Source organism: Piliocolobus tephrosceles, chromosome 3 (genome assembly GCF_002776525.5).
Source record: "Piliocolobus tephrosceles isolate RC106 chromosome 3, ASM277652v3, whole genome shotgun sequence".
In the NCBI taxonomy this organism is placed as follows: domain Eukaryota; kingdom Metazoa; phylum Chordata; class Mammalia; order Primates; family Cercopithecidae; genus Piliocolobus; species Piliocolobus tephrosceles.
This window is the reverse complement of record NC_045436.1, coordinates 14,666,310-14,682,668: the sequence shown is the minus strand read 5'-3', so window position 1 is coordinate 14,682,668 and position 16,359 is coordinate 14,666,310.

Sequence of the window (16,359 nt, the reverse complement as noted above, 5' to 3'; positions counted from 1 at the left end):
CACAGAAAAATCATGAAAACGGCTGGGCAAAGTGGCTAACACCTGTAATCCCAGCACTTTGGGAGACCGAGGCAGGTGGTTCATGAGGTTAGATCAAGACCAGCCTAGCCAAGATGGTGAAACCCCGTGTGTACTAAAAATACAAAAACTAGCCAGGCACAGTGGTAGGCACTAATAATCCCAGCTACTCAGGAGGTTGAAGCAGGAGAATTGCTTGAACCTGGGTGGCAGAGGTTGCAGTGAGCCGAGATCGCACCACTGCACTTCAGCCTGGGAGATAGAGTGAGATTTCATTAAAAAAAGAAAAAAAAGAGAAAAAAAAAGAAAGAAAGGAAGGAAGGAAGGAAGGAGGGAAAAAGAAAGAAGAAAAAGAAAGAAAGAAAGAAAAAGAATGAAAGAAAGAAAGAAATAGGAAGAAAGAAAGAAAGAAAGAAAGAAAGAAAGAAAGAAAGAAAGAAAGAAAGAAAGAAAGAAAGAAAGAAAGAAAGAAAGAAAGGAAGGAAGGAAGGAAGGAAGGAAGGAAGGAAGGAAGGAAGGAAGGAAGGAAGGAAATGAAAACAAGAAAGAGCTGGACAGAGTTGACAGAGTATTTAGTCAGTAGAGGTTTGAGAAAAGAGGTTTCAGTAGACTGAGACTTTCCTACGGGAAAGACCAGGAATTAATGCTTAAAATGGTTGTGTTACCGTGGATTCTTGGGCTCTCAATGCAACAGAAATTGACATGAGGCCAAAAGAGTTTTCCCACACAGGGCTTCACTGGAGCTTATACCCAGGCATAAAGGAGGCTGCACAAGAAAGATAATTCCCCAACTCTCCACAGAGAGTTGGTAGGACTCTTTTTTAATGAGTCAAAGCAAGATAACTGACATCAGGGGTCAAGTATGTATATAAGCTGGGGTGGGCAAAGCAAGTGAGGGGTAGGGTATGCAAGTCAGCATTATCAGCCTGCCATAGTTATCTTGACTGGCCATAACTGGCCACCTGATGGTCTGGCCAGTGGCAACAAAGCAGTAAATGAACTGTTAGGTGTTCCTTCCTAAAGTGGGATATTCTGCAACCTTTGTTATCTCTAAGGCCAGTTCCCGGAATTCTTTAATTAAAAGGACTATTAGCAGTGTGGTATGGTGTGAGTTTTCTCATCACTGGAAATGCATGAAAGAATGCTCCAGTGGTGAGCTGAAGCTAAGCCGCATCTTTACTCTGTATCAGTTGTTGCAAGAGGATACCTTGTTGGTTCTAGACTGGCTGTAAGGAATAAGTCCCATAGAGCTGAGTGAACTGACCTGCCAGAAGAGCTACTACCTCTGACACAATCAGTAGATTACACATATTCACATAATACGTATTATTAAATTAGACCCACTTTAACGTATTATTTTATGCAAAGATGGAAAAAAGATGTAATCTGAGGATCTTTAGTATTCTGCCTATAAAAAATGGAGATTCTAATTGTTTCTAAATTCCTTTACAAATTATAAGTCTAAGACACATATCTATTTACTTCAAATCATCACACTTCGTTATAGAATGGACCAAGCTATGCACATTTATATGCAAGCACACAAAATGTGTAGATTCTTCTGAAAACAGTCAAAGTGTTTTACATTTCTTTCTTAGTCAAAGGCAAAACACAAGAAAGAGGTATACAATAGCATCAGGGAAGGACTTACCCTAGCTTCTTACTTCTTGCATTGTGGTCAGCAGATAGTTTTATCTATTATTAATTGAGCCTCCGTTGTTGCTTGATTTGCTTCTAAGGCCTGATTCCTTTCGTCTCTTCTTCAAGTGTTAAGCCCAAGAGCAATTCTGTTCTTTTTAAGAGATGGGGTCTCACACTCACTATGACTGGAGTGCAGCAGAAGAGTCAGTTCACTGCAGTCTTGAACTCCTGAACCCAAGCGACCTCAGCCTCCGCAGAGTTGGGGTTTCATCTGTACAACATCATGCCCAGCACTAGAACAATTTTTAATCAATATCCTGAACACTAAATTCCAACTACGAACTCCGAGTCTGCTTCCCCAGGAACCCAACCTGTAACAGTGTGTCATTTGAATGGAAAATAACTATGAATTTAAAATCTCAGGCTTATATCTACTTTGGCCAGTAGTGTCTTCTTTAGGTTGTAATCAAGATCAACTGTAGCACAATTGAATAGTTTAAGAGATATCCTCTGATAGTAATTAGTATCATTAACCAATATGTCTAGGACTTGTATCTCTTGAGTTCTTCCTTTAAATCAGACTGGCCAATGAGTCTTTCTTTTTTTTTTTTTTCAAATTTCTAATTTTTCATTTTCAGATGGAGTCTCACTCTGTCACCCAGGCTGGAGTACAGTGGCATGATCTTGACTCACGGCAACCTCCACCTCCATGGTCAAAACAATTCTCATGCCTCAACCTCCCAAGTAGCAGGGATTACAGGCACATACCACCAAGCCTGGCTAATTTTTTTTGTGTGTGTATTTTTTAGTAGACATGGGTTTCGCCGTTTTGACCAGGTTTGTCTTTAACTCCCAACCTTAAATGATCTGCCTGCCTTGGCCTCCCAAAGTTCTGGGATTATATGTTTGAGCCACCAAACTCAGCCCAATGAGACTTTTAAATGACAGTTGAAAGGTTTAGCTAATAAAATGTAAACAAAAGTTTTAATGTGGTAGTGCATGATCTAGCATTTTCCCTTCTCTTTGACCCAGTAAGTAATAATATCAAGATGGAAATCAGTACAAATTAGAGGAATTTTAAAAATTATTCTAGAATTTTTCCTATTCAGGTTTTTTTTTTTTCTACAAAATCAACTTATGTCCAATCACTGCTATATGTATAGGTAAATAAGGGGAAAAGAAGTTAAAAGAAAGAATAGTCAAGTGAACTTGGTTTATTGTAATTACCATTGTTAGGGATTCTGAGAAGCAACTCTTGAAGGATTTGAAATTTCAGTGAACATATCAGTACATACACCAATAAGGCCATATTAAATTGAAACCATTCACTTCAAATTCAGAAAGGATATTTTGAAAGAAAATATTAATTTTTTTAAAGTAGGCATGTGTAGCTCTTCAGTAACATAAAGACATCCTTAGGGTCTTATACAGTCTGTAAGAATAAGTAAATGTTTGTTAAATTAGAAGATTAAAGAAATATTTTAAACCTTTCTAGTTTGGAAAATTTCTCTCCTACAATGCATTTAACCAATCCCTCAAATTAAATACTTTTTTGTATTTCAACATTCCAGTGATTTTTAAAGACATCAATTATATGTAATCTTAATTTGTCCAAATGTTTAGTGTAATTGTTACCTCATCAACAAAGAATTAACTATAATAGTTAGAGAGAGAAAAGAGAAACTATCTCCTCTTTCACTGGGATATTTTATTTTACAATTATGGTGGTGGTATTAACACATCCCATTGAGAGAGGAGGTGGTTAGGGGCTGGATAGGCAGACAAAGAGGGACGGTCTCAGGAAAAGGACAGAGAAAGGCAATGCCCACAGGAACAACCTCAAGACAGCACCTACTCTGCCTCTACAGCTAATGAGAAGAAATGTGGTTAAGAATTTCTACTTGTGCCAGGATGTTGCTCAAAAGGGACTGTTCCAACTTAGGCACAGGCACAATAAATCAACCTAAATGTACTTAACATAGTTCATTATAATGTCATTAACATGGCATTAATATTGTTGTGTTAGCCCTCCCTAGGTTTTGCTTAGGTATTCATGGGTAATAACAAACATGAAGTCACAAACCCACAGAAAACGTACTGACTTCTGCCACATAAAAAACACAGAACTCAGCCCCATTTCTGGCAACCTGCTTTCAGGCCCCCTCTCTTTGCTAAGAGCTTTCAAATTGCTTAATAAATCCTATTGCACTCATTCTTTGGTGTCCATGTCCCTTATTCTTCTTAGTTGTGGGACAAGAACTTAGACCTAGCTAAGCCAGGGACTGAGCAAAGTGCAGCACCATCCAATATTATCATCTTATTTTATGTAACACTGTCATTCTTTCTTTAAGGATCTTGGGTCTATGAGGGTCTGTGACTAAAACAGAATTGATGCTATGTGACTTTCTATGCTGTCATAAAAGTTTCCTCCTGGGATACTCACATTCTGATCTCTATTAAAAAATGTAACAGAGAGCCTTCGGATGACCTCAGTCTGGTCTTCAAGCTGCCCAAGCTGATACTGAGTGAGCTGTCTCTACTCAGGCCTGCCCAAATGGGAGGTTTGACAACATAACAGGCAATGTAGGAAAGGGCACCTGAGAAAGAGAAAGGGGAAATTTGAAGGGAGTCCTGTAATTGCCCACATACTGCCTGAGGGAATAGTTCATCAACAACCCATATAAGAAGAGTCCAGCTGGAACTTGACAATCTCCTTGACTTAGGGGAGATGAAGTTGTGAATTTGTAGAGGCCAAGTGAACTAGAGATTGCAGGAAATAGTACTGATGATTTAAAATCACTCTAGTAATTACCAATGTAATTTCATTCCTGTCCAGGGGCCCTTTCATTTGACATTCCTTCTGCCCTGTACTCTCTTCTAGATAACCATTTGGCTGCCTTACAAGCCACTACATTATCTGTTTCTAACCACTTTATTAAGATATCACTTGCTGTCAATCTCAATCCACTTGTGTTTTTTGCCCTTAGAATTTATCACAAATATCATAGACATGTCCTTGGAAATTATATAAGCAGATGCAGAAAAGTCCAGTGGGGAAAAATAGAATCTAATTATTTATCATTTAAATATCTTAAGAAAAGAAGTACAAAAACAAAAATAAAACAAAGCATTCAAGTATCATCCACAAATTTAATGTTGTTTTCAGATGTGGTAGAGGATACATTTCTAAAGGTGTTACTTCCTCATACCTTTAAATTGGGATTATGGTTCCAATTCCTTCAAGTTATAAAGTTCTTATTATCAGAGCTATGTATAAAACTAAATGGTTTCAATAAGTTTTGGGGACAAAAACTTGATCTTTATTCTAGACCTGTCTGTGCTCTAATTGGTAGATTTTTCAGCCACCTTATTAGGAAAACAAAACCAAAGAAATCATTTGGGCAGGGAAACATCCAAATTTTTAGATAGTATAATATATTTCTTAGGGGCAAATATGTTTATTGTCAAGAAAATCTAGATTGAAATATTATAACAAATCAATCCGATAATTTCTGTTAAGAAATAATTTAGCACTTTTGACATTCTGAGTACATTGTAGCATTTGAAGTAACTGGCATTTTAAATTATTTTACTGATTACACTTGCGGTTATTATCACAAGTGTGTAGTTATTTAGTTGAGATAGAACCGCGCTATTTATTATTAAAGCTGTTAAAATGATTTTACAAATTATATTATCTGATTTACCAATTACTTAAGTACTTAGGAAAGTTTTATCATAAGATATTTAAATTTTTTAATAGAAAACTGAATATTTTATATTTGTCAACATAAGAATGTTTAATAGATTTTGGTTATTTTATAAAATCCTCCATGAAAATTATTGGTAAAAGTTTTTCATATTTATAAATAGAGTAAGATTATAGTTTGAACTCAAGAGTTTAAGGAAAAATAAGGCTTTTCATTTTTTCACTTTCATTAGTTGAATATTTATGATATAAAAGTTTAAAAAATCCCTTGAGGAAAACACTGAAAACACTATAACAACATATATTTAATTGTTCATTTATTTATTCTTCCCTTAAAAAAATTAATCTCCATATAAACCATTGTAAAAGAAAATTTCAGCATCAGATGGCTGGCTTCTTCAATTGCTCATTTAAGAGATTCTATTTCTTTAAATTTGTAAAGCATGTAAACCTGAGTACATGTCCTAAAGATTAAGAACGGTATTTTTAGTTAAGATGACTCAAGATAGTCTTAAGATGTATGCATACTAGGAAGATAAAATAAGATAAATGAATTTAGTTTGGAGAACTATTTAACAGGCAGATATGTTCAAATGATTTTAGACAAGAGAACCAAGACTATTCAAGTGGGAAAGGGTGGTCTTCTAAATGAATGGTGTTGGGAAAATGGCAAAGTCACATGCAGAGAATCAAACTGGACCTTTACCTAACAATACACAAAATGGATCAAATGCCTAAATGCAAGAGCTAAGACTATACAACACTCAGAAGAAAACATAGGAGAAAACTTCATAACATTAGAATTTGCACTGATTTTTTTGAATACAGCAATTAAGGTACAGGCAACAAAAGAATAAATAAGCAAATAGAAATTCATGAAAATGGAAAGCTTTTGTTCATCAAAGGATATTACCAATAAAGTAAAAAAAAATACCTGGAGAGAAAATATTTGCAAATCACATATTCTGATAATGGATTAATATCCAGAATATATAGAGAATGTATAAAACTCAACAACAGCAACAACAACAAAAATAAACAAACAACCTGATTCAAAAATGGGCAAAGGACTAAATAAAACAGACATTTTTTTCAAAGAAAATATACCCATGGTCATCTGTATCTTGAAAAACTAATTAAAAGATGCTCAATGTCACTAATCATTTGGAAAATATAAATCAAAATATTTGATTTATTTTGTGAGATACAGCTTTACCCTCATTAGGATGCCTAGTATCCCAAGAATCAAATGTTAATTTTTGAGGGGGATATGGAGAAATTGGAAACTTCGTGAACTGCTAATGGAATTGTAAAATGGTGCAGCTGTTATAGAAAATACTATTTTGTTACTCAAAAAGTTAAAAATAGAATCACCATATTATCCAACAGTTTCACTTCTGAGTTTACAGGCAAAATAATTAAGAATGGAGACATGGACATATAATTGTGCACTCACATTCATAGCAGCATTATCCAGAATTGCCAAAACTGGAAGCAACCCAGATGTCCATTCATGAGTAGACAAAATATGGTACATAAATACCATGGCATATAATTTAGCCTTAAAAGGTAGGGAAATTCTGACATATGCTACAACATGGATGAACCTTAAAGATATTATGCTAAGTGCAATAAGCCAGTCATAAGAGTACAAATATTGTATGATATTTGTCATGATATTGCACTCATTTAAGTTACCTAGGGTAGTTCAATTCATACAGACAGGAAGTAAAATGGTAGTTGCCTGGACCTGGAGGAAGAGGAAATAGAGAGTTTTTGTTTATGAGGTACAGAGGTTTAGTTTGTGACGATGAGAAGAGTTCTGAGGACAAATAGTGGCAATGGTTGCACAGTGTGAATATACTTAATGTCACTGAACTTCACACTTAAAAATGTTTAATATGGCACATTTTATGTTATATATATTTTTTAACATGACTTTTAAAACAAATGTTGCTTTACAAAATCTCCATGATAGTCTAGTGGGCCTTGGGCCAAAGAAAGGAAGGAGTTCATGAAGTACACGTCAAAGAACCAAAAATAACTCACTTGTTTCTCAGCTGTACTGGCTTTAAGTCTTATAAAAGGCAAAGCAAAGAAAAGAAAAAAAAAAAATGAGAGCAGAAATCCATGGCAACAAGCAATTTCTGTTTACTGATAGCATCTTAGGGGAATTAAGTATCTGGCTGCTATAGAGACCAAGTTTGTGTGAAATCTTATGAGTCCATTTACTCTATTCTGATTGACCAAACAGAAAATTCATACATATTTTATATTCATAAGAAATATATTTTTGTATTTTTGTCTGACAACACATTCCAATATCACAATTGTCCCAGGAGTTATTAATAAAGAGTACAGCATTAAAAAGGGGACAACAAGGCCAGGCATGGTGGCTCACGCCTGTAATCCCAGCACTTTGGGAGGCCTAGGCAGGTGGATCACGAGGTCAGGAAATCCAGACCATCCTGGCTAACACCGTGAAACCCTGTCTCTACTAAAAACACAAAAAATTAGCCAAGCGTGGTGGCAGGCGCTTGTAGTCCCAGCTCCTCTGGAGGCTGAGGCAGGAGAATGGTATGAACCCGGGAGGTGGAGTTTGCAGTGAGCTGAGATCGTGCCACTGCACTGCAGCCTGGGCAACAGAGCCAGACTCTGTCTCAAAAAAAAAAAAAAAAAAACAAAAAAAAAACAAAAAAAAAACGCAAGGGTTGGGGAAGGGCAGGGACAACAAATAAGCATTGAGGCAGAAAGCAGACAATAAAATAATCATAGGTAGTAATGTAGCCAGCCTAAAAGTATTGGGTATTATTGGCCTGATAGGTGTAGTACATGACAAGTTACATAATCTTTAGCTTTGGTAAAAGAAAAAATAAGGTAAGCAATTGGCTTCAGATGAATTTCTAAATTTGAACGAGTACTACTGATATATAATCTTGTTTTATAAACACTAAGATAAGAAAAGGTTTAACAGGGTTTAGCAAAGTTCAGAATATCTCAATTTAGTTCTTACTACAATATCTATTTAAGAATGGAAACACCCCATTCACTAACTGGACCCCAAAAGACATTTATTTTAGTCAGTTTGTAGAGTGGCTGAACTACATAACATTTAGAGAATACAAAACATATCTAAATATTTTAGTAACCCTCACCTTATAAAGTCAGTGATATGGTTTGGATTTGTGTCTCTGCCCAAATATCATGTCAAATTGTAATCCATAATGTTGGAGGTGGGGTTTGATGGGAGGTAACTGGATCATGGGGCTAGATTTCCTTCTTGGTGCTGTTCTCATGATAATGAGTGAGGAATTCCAAGATTAGGTTGTTTAAAAGTGTGTGGTACCTGAACCCACCTCCTCCCCCTACTGCCTGCTCTAGGCATGTGAAGATGTGACTGCTTCCCCTATGTCTTCTGCCATGAATGTAAGTTTCCTTAATCCTGCCCAGCCATGTTTCCTGTACAGCCTGCAGAATCATGAGCCAATGAAACATCTTTTCATTAGAAATTACCCAGTCTCAGTTATTCCTTTATAGCACTGTGAGAACAAACTACTATAGAAACTTGATACTGGGAGTAGGGTATTGCTATGAAGATATCTGAAAATGTGTAAGTGACTTTGGAACTGGATAATGTGCAGAGGTTGGAAGAGTTTGGAGGACTCAGAAGAAGACAGAAGGATGATAGAAAATATGGAAATTTCTAGAGATTTGTTGAATGATTGTGACCAAAATGCTGGTGGTGATATAGACAGTAAAGGCCAAGTTAGCAGGGTCTCAGATGGAGATGAGGCACTTACTGGGAACTGGAGTGAAGGTCACTTTTGTTAAACCCTAGCAAACTCGGGAGGCATTGTGTCTCTGCCCTAGGGATCTGTGGTACTTTGAACTTGAGAATGGTGATTTAGGGTATCTGGTGGAAGAAATTTCTAAGTAGCAAAGTGTTCAAGATGTAGCCTGGATGCTTCCAGCCTTCTGTGTTCATATTCATGTGCAAAGAAATGTTGTAAAACTGAAACTTAAATTTACAAAAGAAGGAGAATGTAGAAGTTAGGAAAATTTGCAGCCTGGCCATGTGGTAGAAAGGAAAAAAAAATCAGGGAGGAATTTAAGCCAGCTGCAGAATTTTTCATAATTAAGAGGAAGGCAAGTAGTAATATCCAAGACAATGGGGGAAAAGATCCTGAAGATATATCTGAGAACTTGTGGTGGCCCCTCCCATCCTAGACCTGGAGACATAGGAGGGAAAAATGGTTTATGGGCCAGGCCCAGGGCCCCCTGCCCTGTGCAGCCTCAGGACATTGCTTCTTTGATCTTGGCTGTTCCAGCTTCAGCTGTCCCTTAAAGGGTTCCAGGTACTCAAACTCCTGCCTCAGAGGGTGCAAGCCATAAGCCTTGGTAGCTTACATGTGGTATTAAGCCTGTGGCTATGCAGAGTGCAATTGTTGAGGCTTGGGACCCTCTGCCTAGACTTCAGAAGAGGTATAGAAAAATCCTGGATGTCCAGGTAGAAGTCTCCTGCAGAGGAAGAGCCCTCATGGAGAACCTCTACTAGGGCATTGCAGAGACAATATGTGGGGTAAGAGCCCCCACACAGAGTCCCCACTGGTGCATTGGCTAGTGGAGCTGTGAGAAGAGGGCCACCACCCTCCAGACTCCAGAATGATACACCTACAGTTTGCACCGTGCACCTAGAAAAGTGGCAAGCATTCAATATTAGCCCATGAGAGCAGCTGTGGGGACTAGCCCTATAGAGCCACAGGGGTAGGGCTGGCCAAGGCTTTGGGTGACAACCCTTTGCATCAGTGTGGCCTGGATGTGAGACATGGAGTCAAAGAAGATTATTTTGGAGTTTGAGATTTAATAACTGCTCTGCTGGGTTTTGGATTTGCATGGGGCTTATAGCCCCTTTCTTTTGACTGATTTTTCACTGTTGGAAGGCCAGTATCTACTGAATTCCTGTATTCCCATTGTGTCTTGGGAGTAACTAACTTGTTTTTGATTTTAAAGTCTCATAGGCAGAAGGGACTAGCCTTGTCTCAGATAAGACTTTAAACTTTGGCCTTCTGAGTTAATGCTGGAGTGAGTTAAGATTTTTGGGGACTGTGAGGAAGGCATGATTGTATTTTGAAATGTGAGAACATGAGATTTGGGAGGGACCCAGGGAAGAATGATATGGTTTGTATTTGTTTCCATTCCCAAATCTCATGCTACTCTCATGATAGTGAGTGCTCACAAGATTTGTTTGTTTAAAAGTGTGTGGCATCAACCCCCTCTCTATCTTACTCCTGCTCTGGCCATGTGAAAACGTTTCTGCTTCCCCTGCACCTTACACCATGATTGTAAGTTTCCTGAGGCCTCCCAAGACATGCTTCCTTTACAGTTTGTGGAACCATGAGCCGATACAAATTCTTTTCTTTATAAATTATTCAGTCTCAGTTATCTCTTTATAGGAGTTTAAGAACCAACTAATACAATCAGTGAACCAACTTGTTTGGTTGTCAGTATCTATCTGGGAAAACCTAAATATGGTTAACACGTAGAAGACATTGTAACAGTTTTTTTCTTTTTATTATTCTGAATTTGGAGGCTGAACTGAAAAAAGGCAAAAGATTTAAGAACATTGATTAAGATACTCTATATTGTAATTGATTAAAATCAAGAAAATTGCTACTTTTTCATTTTAGAGAGAGATTACTTAAAGCTAACATAGTAGAAAGCAACAAAAGTAAGTCCCTTTAGAAATAAGTAACCTTTATTAACATGATTTAAAATACTGCAATGGCAGCAAAAACATTAAAAGGTGCATAGTTTCTCAAAAAGCAGATGAATATACTATGACCCAGTTTACATATTTTCATGTCTAACGATAGTACTAGTATCAACAATGTACAACCAGATATTTGAATTACAACCAAAGTATCCAACTTTTGTTTCCTTAAAATTGACATAGAGAAAACTAAAAGACAAGTAACTCCAAACTATGTACTACATTATTCCATGAGTATACATTAGATATCCACTTTATAATTTTATAGGAGCAAAAATAAACTTGTATGTTGACATTATCCAAAATCATTTATACATCCTCTAATCCATTAATTAATGACCATAATATAATGTCTATACATGAGAAACAAGGTCAAATAATATTATTTGGATCTTTTTGCCTTACCTAGAAAGTGTTGTTATGGAAATATTGCTAATAAATGTTATGCAAATATCACTAAATTTGATCTTTACCTAAAGTAGATGTCAGCAAATGAAAGCCAATAGAACACATTCAGCCTGTTTTAATTTTTTTTGTACAGACTATTCTTCTAACTGCCTACAAATTAGGAAATGTTCTTACATGCCCATTGACAATGAGTTCTCATTTGATTTATTAGTTCCCTCTTGGAGTAGTAAAATATTACAATTTAAAGAAAATTGTCAGTATTTTTAAAACAGAAAATGATGTCCATTTTTGTACCCATTGGAGGAGCTAATTTTGATAAACAAAAAAAAAATATGTAAAGTAGAAACAGAGACCCTGTTATCAACGTAAAATGTTGATCCACTAAAACAAAAGCAGGATTCAATAACAATGGGTCTCCCAGGGAAACATCATTTTCAAGGAACTGGGTAATTTTATGATTCTAACATATTTGACAGGTACCAAAGAAAACAATTCTGGAGGTTTATACATTCTCCAAAAATCTTTAAGACATTAGCTATAAAGCATATGTGATAAGAAATTTCCATGGAATGTATGCCGTGAAGGGTCCTGCATTAAGTTTGTGCTAATTAGTACAGATCTTCACAATTTACTGTAGTAACATCTCTCATCAATTTTATATGTAAATTCCAAATTCAATTGCTTTAGGATAAAATATAAAAAACAAATATTTTAAGCTGTAGAAATAATAAAATAATATATTTATAGTAGGTAAAAATATTATAAGATCAAATATTAATTTATTAGAAATGCATTGGTGTATTTCACAAAATAGCCTCAAGAAAATCTGTAAACAGAAAATAAATATTAAGTTGATCTTTCTCCTCTTATTGCTTCTATTATTTTTTTCTTCCCTCCACCTGCTGCCAAGTTGCCCTTACTTTTCATTATTGTGGCAAATCATCTTTCTGCACTTCTCCACATGGTACAAAACATACCCTTTAAGAACTCATGTGATTGGCCCTAGTGTTTCCTCAGACCCTCACGTTCAAAGCCTGACATAGTTCACTCCATTTTCAGATAAATCTGCCACAACCAAAGGGGAAGATTATATAAATACAGGACATATTTTAAGGAAAACTTTATAAAGTTGAGGGAGTACATGTTTCCAGAGCAGTGGATATTTTGGGAATGTCCGTAACTTTGGTTACACATTGCTATGTTAAGACAAAAACACACAAAACTAAACAAATAATATTGTTTGGAGTTAAATGCACTGTTTTTGCCTATATCAGATAATAGATTTATGAACTGAATTTGTAAAACAAAAATATATTTGAACATTTCATAAGACTTTTCCCTCTCATTGTCTAAGGTTTTTCACTGCTGTGAGTGAGATGTTGACTCAAAACATCTTTCTGCAAACAATAAATGATCCAATGTAAAACAGAGTAGGAGGAAACCATTGCCACAAAAACATCTCTTTGATTCTTTTTCAAAATAATGTAAATGCTTATTTTTTCAAGGAAATAATTTCCCATATGCCCAATATTTAGAATATATAATATAAATCTTTACGGCTTCTTTCATATTGTTGGCGCAAATGTATTGCATTAAGACTAAAAGACAGGGTACTTAAGCCTGACAATCAGTCATGTATGGAAGTTAAATCTCTAAGTTCTATGCTTGCAAAATGATGAGCATTCATTGTATTTTAATACTTAATCATACCCACATTTTGAACATTTTCTCTCTCTCTCTTTTTTCTTTTTCTATTTCATTAGATTCCCTCCTGTACAAACATCCTATTTTCTGCAAGGATTTGTTTGGCAGGTAGCATGATATAATGGTAAGAATCAGGCCTGAATTATGACACTGACGTTCCCCTATAAATTTTAGTGGTTTATATATCATGCTATAAAAATATCCTATTCTTAACAGTGATGCTACCTGCATGTTTTCATCTCCCTAACCCTCAGTGTCTTCAGCTATAAAACTAAAATATTCTCTTAATTATTAAATAAGGTTGTTACTGAAACATCACAGATCTACGTCCTGTTGCTCATTGCACAGAAAGCCAATCACTGAGTTAACAAGGATTGCAGGTGATTTGATTTGGTTGTGTCCTCACCCAAATGTCACCTTGAATTGTAGCTCCCATAATTCCCATGTATTGTGGGAGGGACCTAGTGGGAGATATTTGAGTCATGGTGGCGGTTTGCCCCATACTGTTCTAGTGGTAGTGAAGAAGTCTCACAAGACCCGATGGTTTTCTAAGGGGAAACCCCTTTGGCTAGGTTCTCATTCTCTCTTGTCTACTGCTGTGTAAGACGTGCCTTTCACCTTCTGCCTTGATTCTGAGGCCTCTCCAGCCATGTGGAACTGTGAGTCCATTAAACCTCTTTTTCTTTGTAAATTAATCTCAGGTATGTCTTTATCAGCAGCCTGAGAGTGGACTAATTCATGAGGGAAGCAGACTTTACTTTGGGTGCTGCACCCAAGGATAACGGTAATACAGTTTCCCTAACATAGCAAAAATGGGGTGTTTATATAGCAGGGAAGGCATGAAAACAGGAAATGGGGAGAGGAAAGGAAGCAATCATGAGGAATGAAGTTTATTGCATCTTGTTGTCGACCCAGATGTGGTAATCTAATGAGTTTCAGTCCCTCACCTGAGAGTTGGTTTACTGAAGGGAACTCAGATGAGATAAATGTAAGTTGCAAGTTTTAAGACAAGGGACGGGCCAGGCGCGGTGGCTCACGCCTGTAATCCCAGTACTTTGGTTTACTGAGGAGGGAACTCAGATGAGATAAACGTAAGTTTCAAGTTTTAAGACAAGGGAGGGGCCAGGCGCGGTGGCTTATGCCTGTAATCCCAGCACTTTGGGAGGCCGAGGCAGGCGAATCACGAGGTCAGATCGAGACCAACCTGGCTAACACGGTGAAACCCCATCTCTACTAAAAACACAAAAAATTAGCCAGGTGTGGTGGCGGGCGCCTGTAGTCCCAGCTACTCTGGAGTCTGAGACAGGAGAATGGTGTGAACCCGGGAGGCAGAGCTTGCAGTGAGCTGAGATTGTGTCACTGCACTGCAGCCTGGGCGACAGAGCCAGACTCCGTCTCAAAAAAAAAAAAAAAAAAAAAAGGCAGGGGGGGGGGAAGGGCGGGGACAACAAATAAGCATTGAGGCAGAAAGCAGACAATAAAATAATCATTTTATTATCATTAATAAAAAAAGACAAGGGAGGGGCAATTTCTATGTCTATTTTTTAAAAATATAGATACTATTTGCATATAGATACTATTTGTATGGGACAATTTGGTTGGTATCAGTATCCCCTTTCTATTTATCAATTCCTCCATCATGGGGAATCTGGTTGTCAATCTTTCTGGCTGCTTCTTGCTGAGGAGAGCTGTTATGGGATAATGCTGAGGAATGTAAACCTTACCTCTGTAATTGAAAGTACTCATAAGCCCCTGGCCAGCATCTGGCTTATTGGAGCACCATGACCTAGATAGTTTTATCTTAGTTTAGAACAACATATAAAGGCATATTGCCTAGGATGATTAATAACATAGATAAACCAAATTTTAAAATAAAACCAATTTTTAAAATACCAGAGAATATGGAGCTGATCCACTGGGGAATCCCAGAGCATAACCCTAAATCTACTAAAAACTCTTCCTGATTCATTACATCCTGCATACAAAAAGCTATGGTTTCAGGAAGAGCAACAACCTGAAAAGCACATGGTCCCTTTATGATTTCTTATCTAGACTCTGTGGCTGGGTTTTGAATACTAATTTTGGTCCTCTGAGGGTTCACAAGCCCATGACCTGTTTCCCCTGGAGGGATCAAAAAAAGCTTGCTTTTACCTGACTATGGAGAATTCATGGTTTAACACCATCCAACTTGAATTGGAGTCTGTTGTTCATTCAAGTTGGCTCCAGCTCAAGTTGGGTGGTGTTAAGCCATGGATTCTCCATACTCAGTGGTAGTATGAGTAGTTAATATATTTCATCTTAAAGCCAGTCTCCCGTGACTTGGATATGAAGCATATCAGCTGCTTCATCTGGGGTGTTTCACTTGGCATTGATATGTAAAGTTTGGCAATTCTCCTTCGCGGGGTAAACAGATCTTACAGTGGCGTTTATCCAATCCACCAGGCTGGCTGTTCTCTCAGAAATAACCTCCTGTGTGTCTGAATTACATATACCCATCTGTGATTGTTCAACAGTGAGCTGTGGGTCCTGCATCAACCAAAACATTCATTTCCATTCTACACCATTTAAAACCAAAGTCAGTGTTCCCAGATTCATTAATCTCATAAACCATTTTAGAAAAGCTGATGATACCAATCTACAAAATGAAATAATTTCTTTACATTGTACCCTCTGGTTTCGGTAGTTATTTAGTTCTGCCCTTCCCCCACACTGACTACTTCCTGGAAAAGGCAGGTCTCAGAGGTACTTTCTGGTGCTCTGGCATAATTTTTCCTTTTGTTGGTAGCCTTGAGGCTACTTATTTGAGCTCAGAAAGTTCCACATCTGAGTTGCTCCAGCCCCAACACCCAACTCAGCATTCTCTTACTTTCATTTTAGCTGTTACAGACAACAATAACCAAGGAATTGAATGTTTTGCTTTTTCCTTATTAGTTTGCATTTCCTTATGCATCCTGTGAACCAATTCCCTGGGAGTTGAATCTATCTCTAAATTCCATTGGTACCTTTTGTCTTTAATAACTGAATGCAGCACAGCTGCAACTCTATACAATAGGTGTCCAGGTTTCCAAGAAGGAATCAAAAGTTAATCTAATAGAAGTCATACTATAGT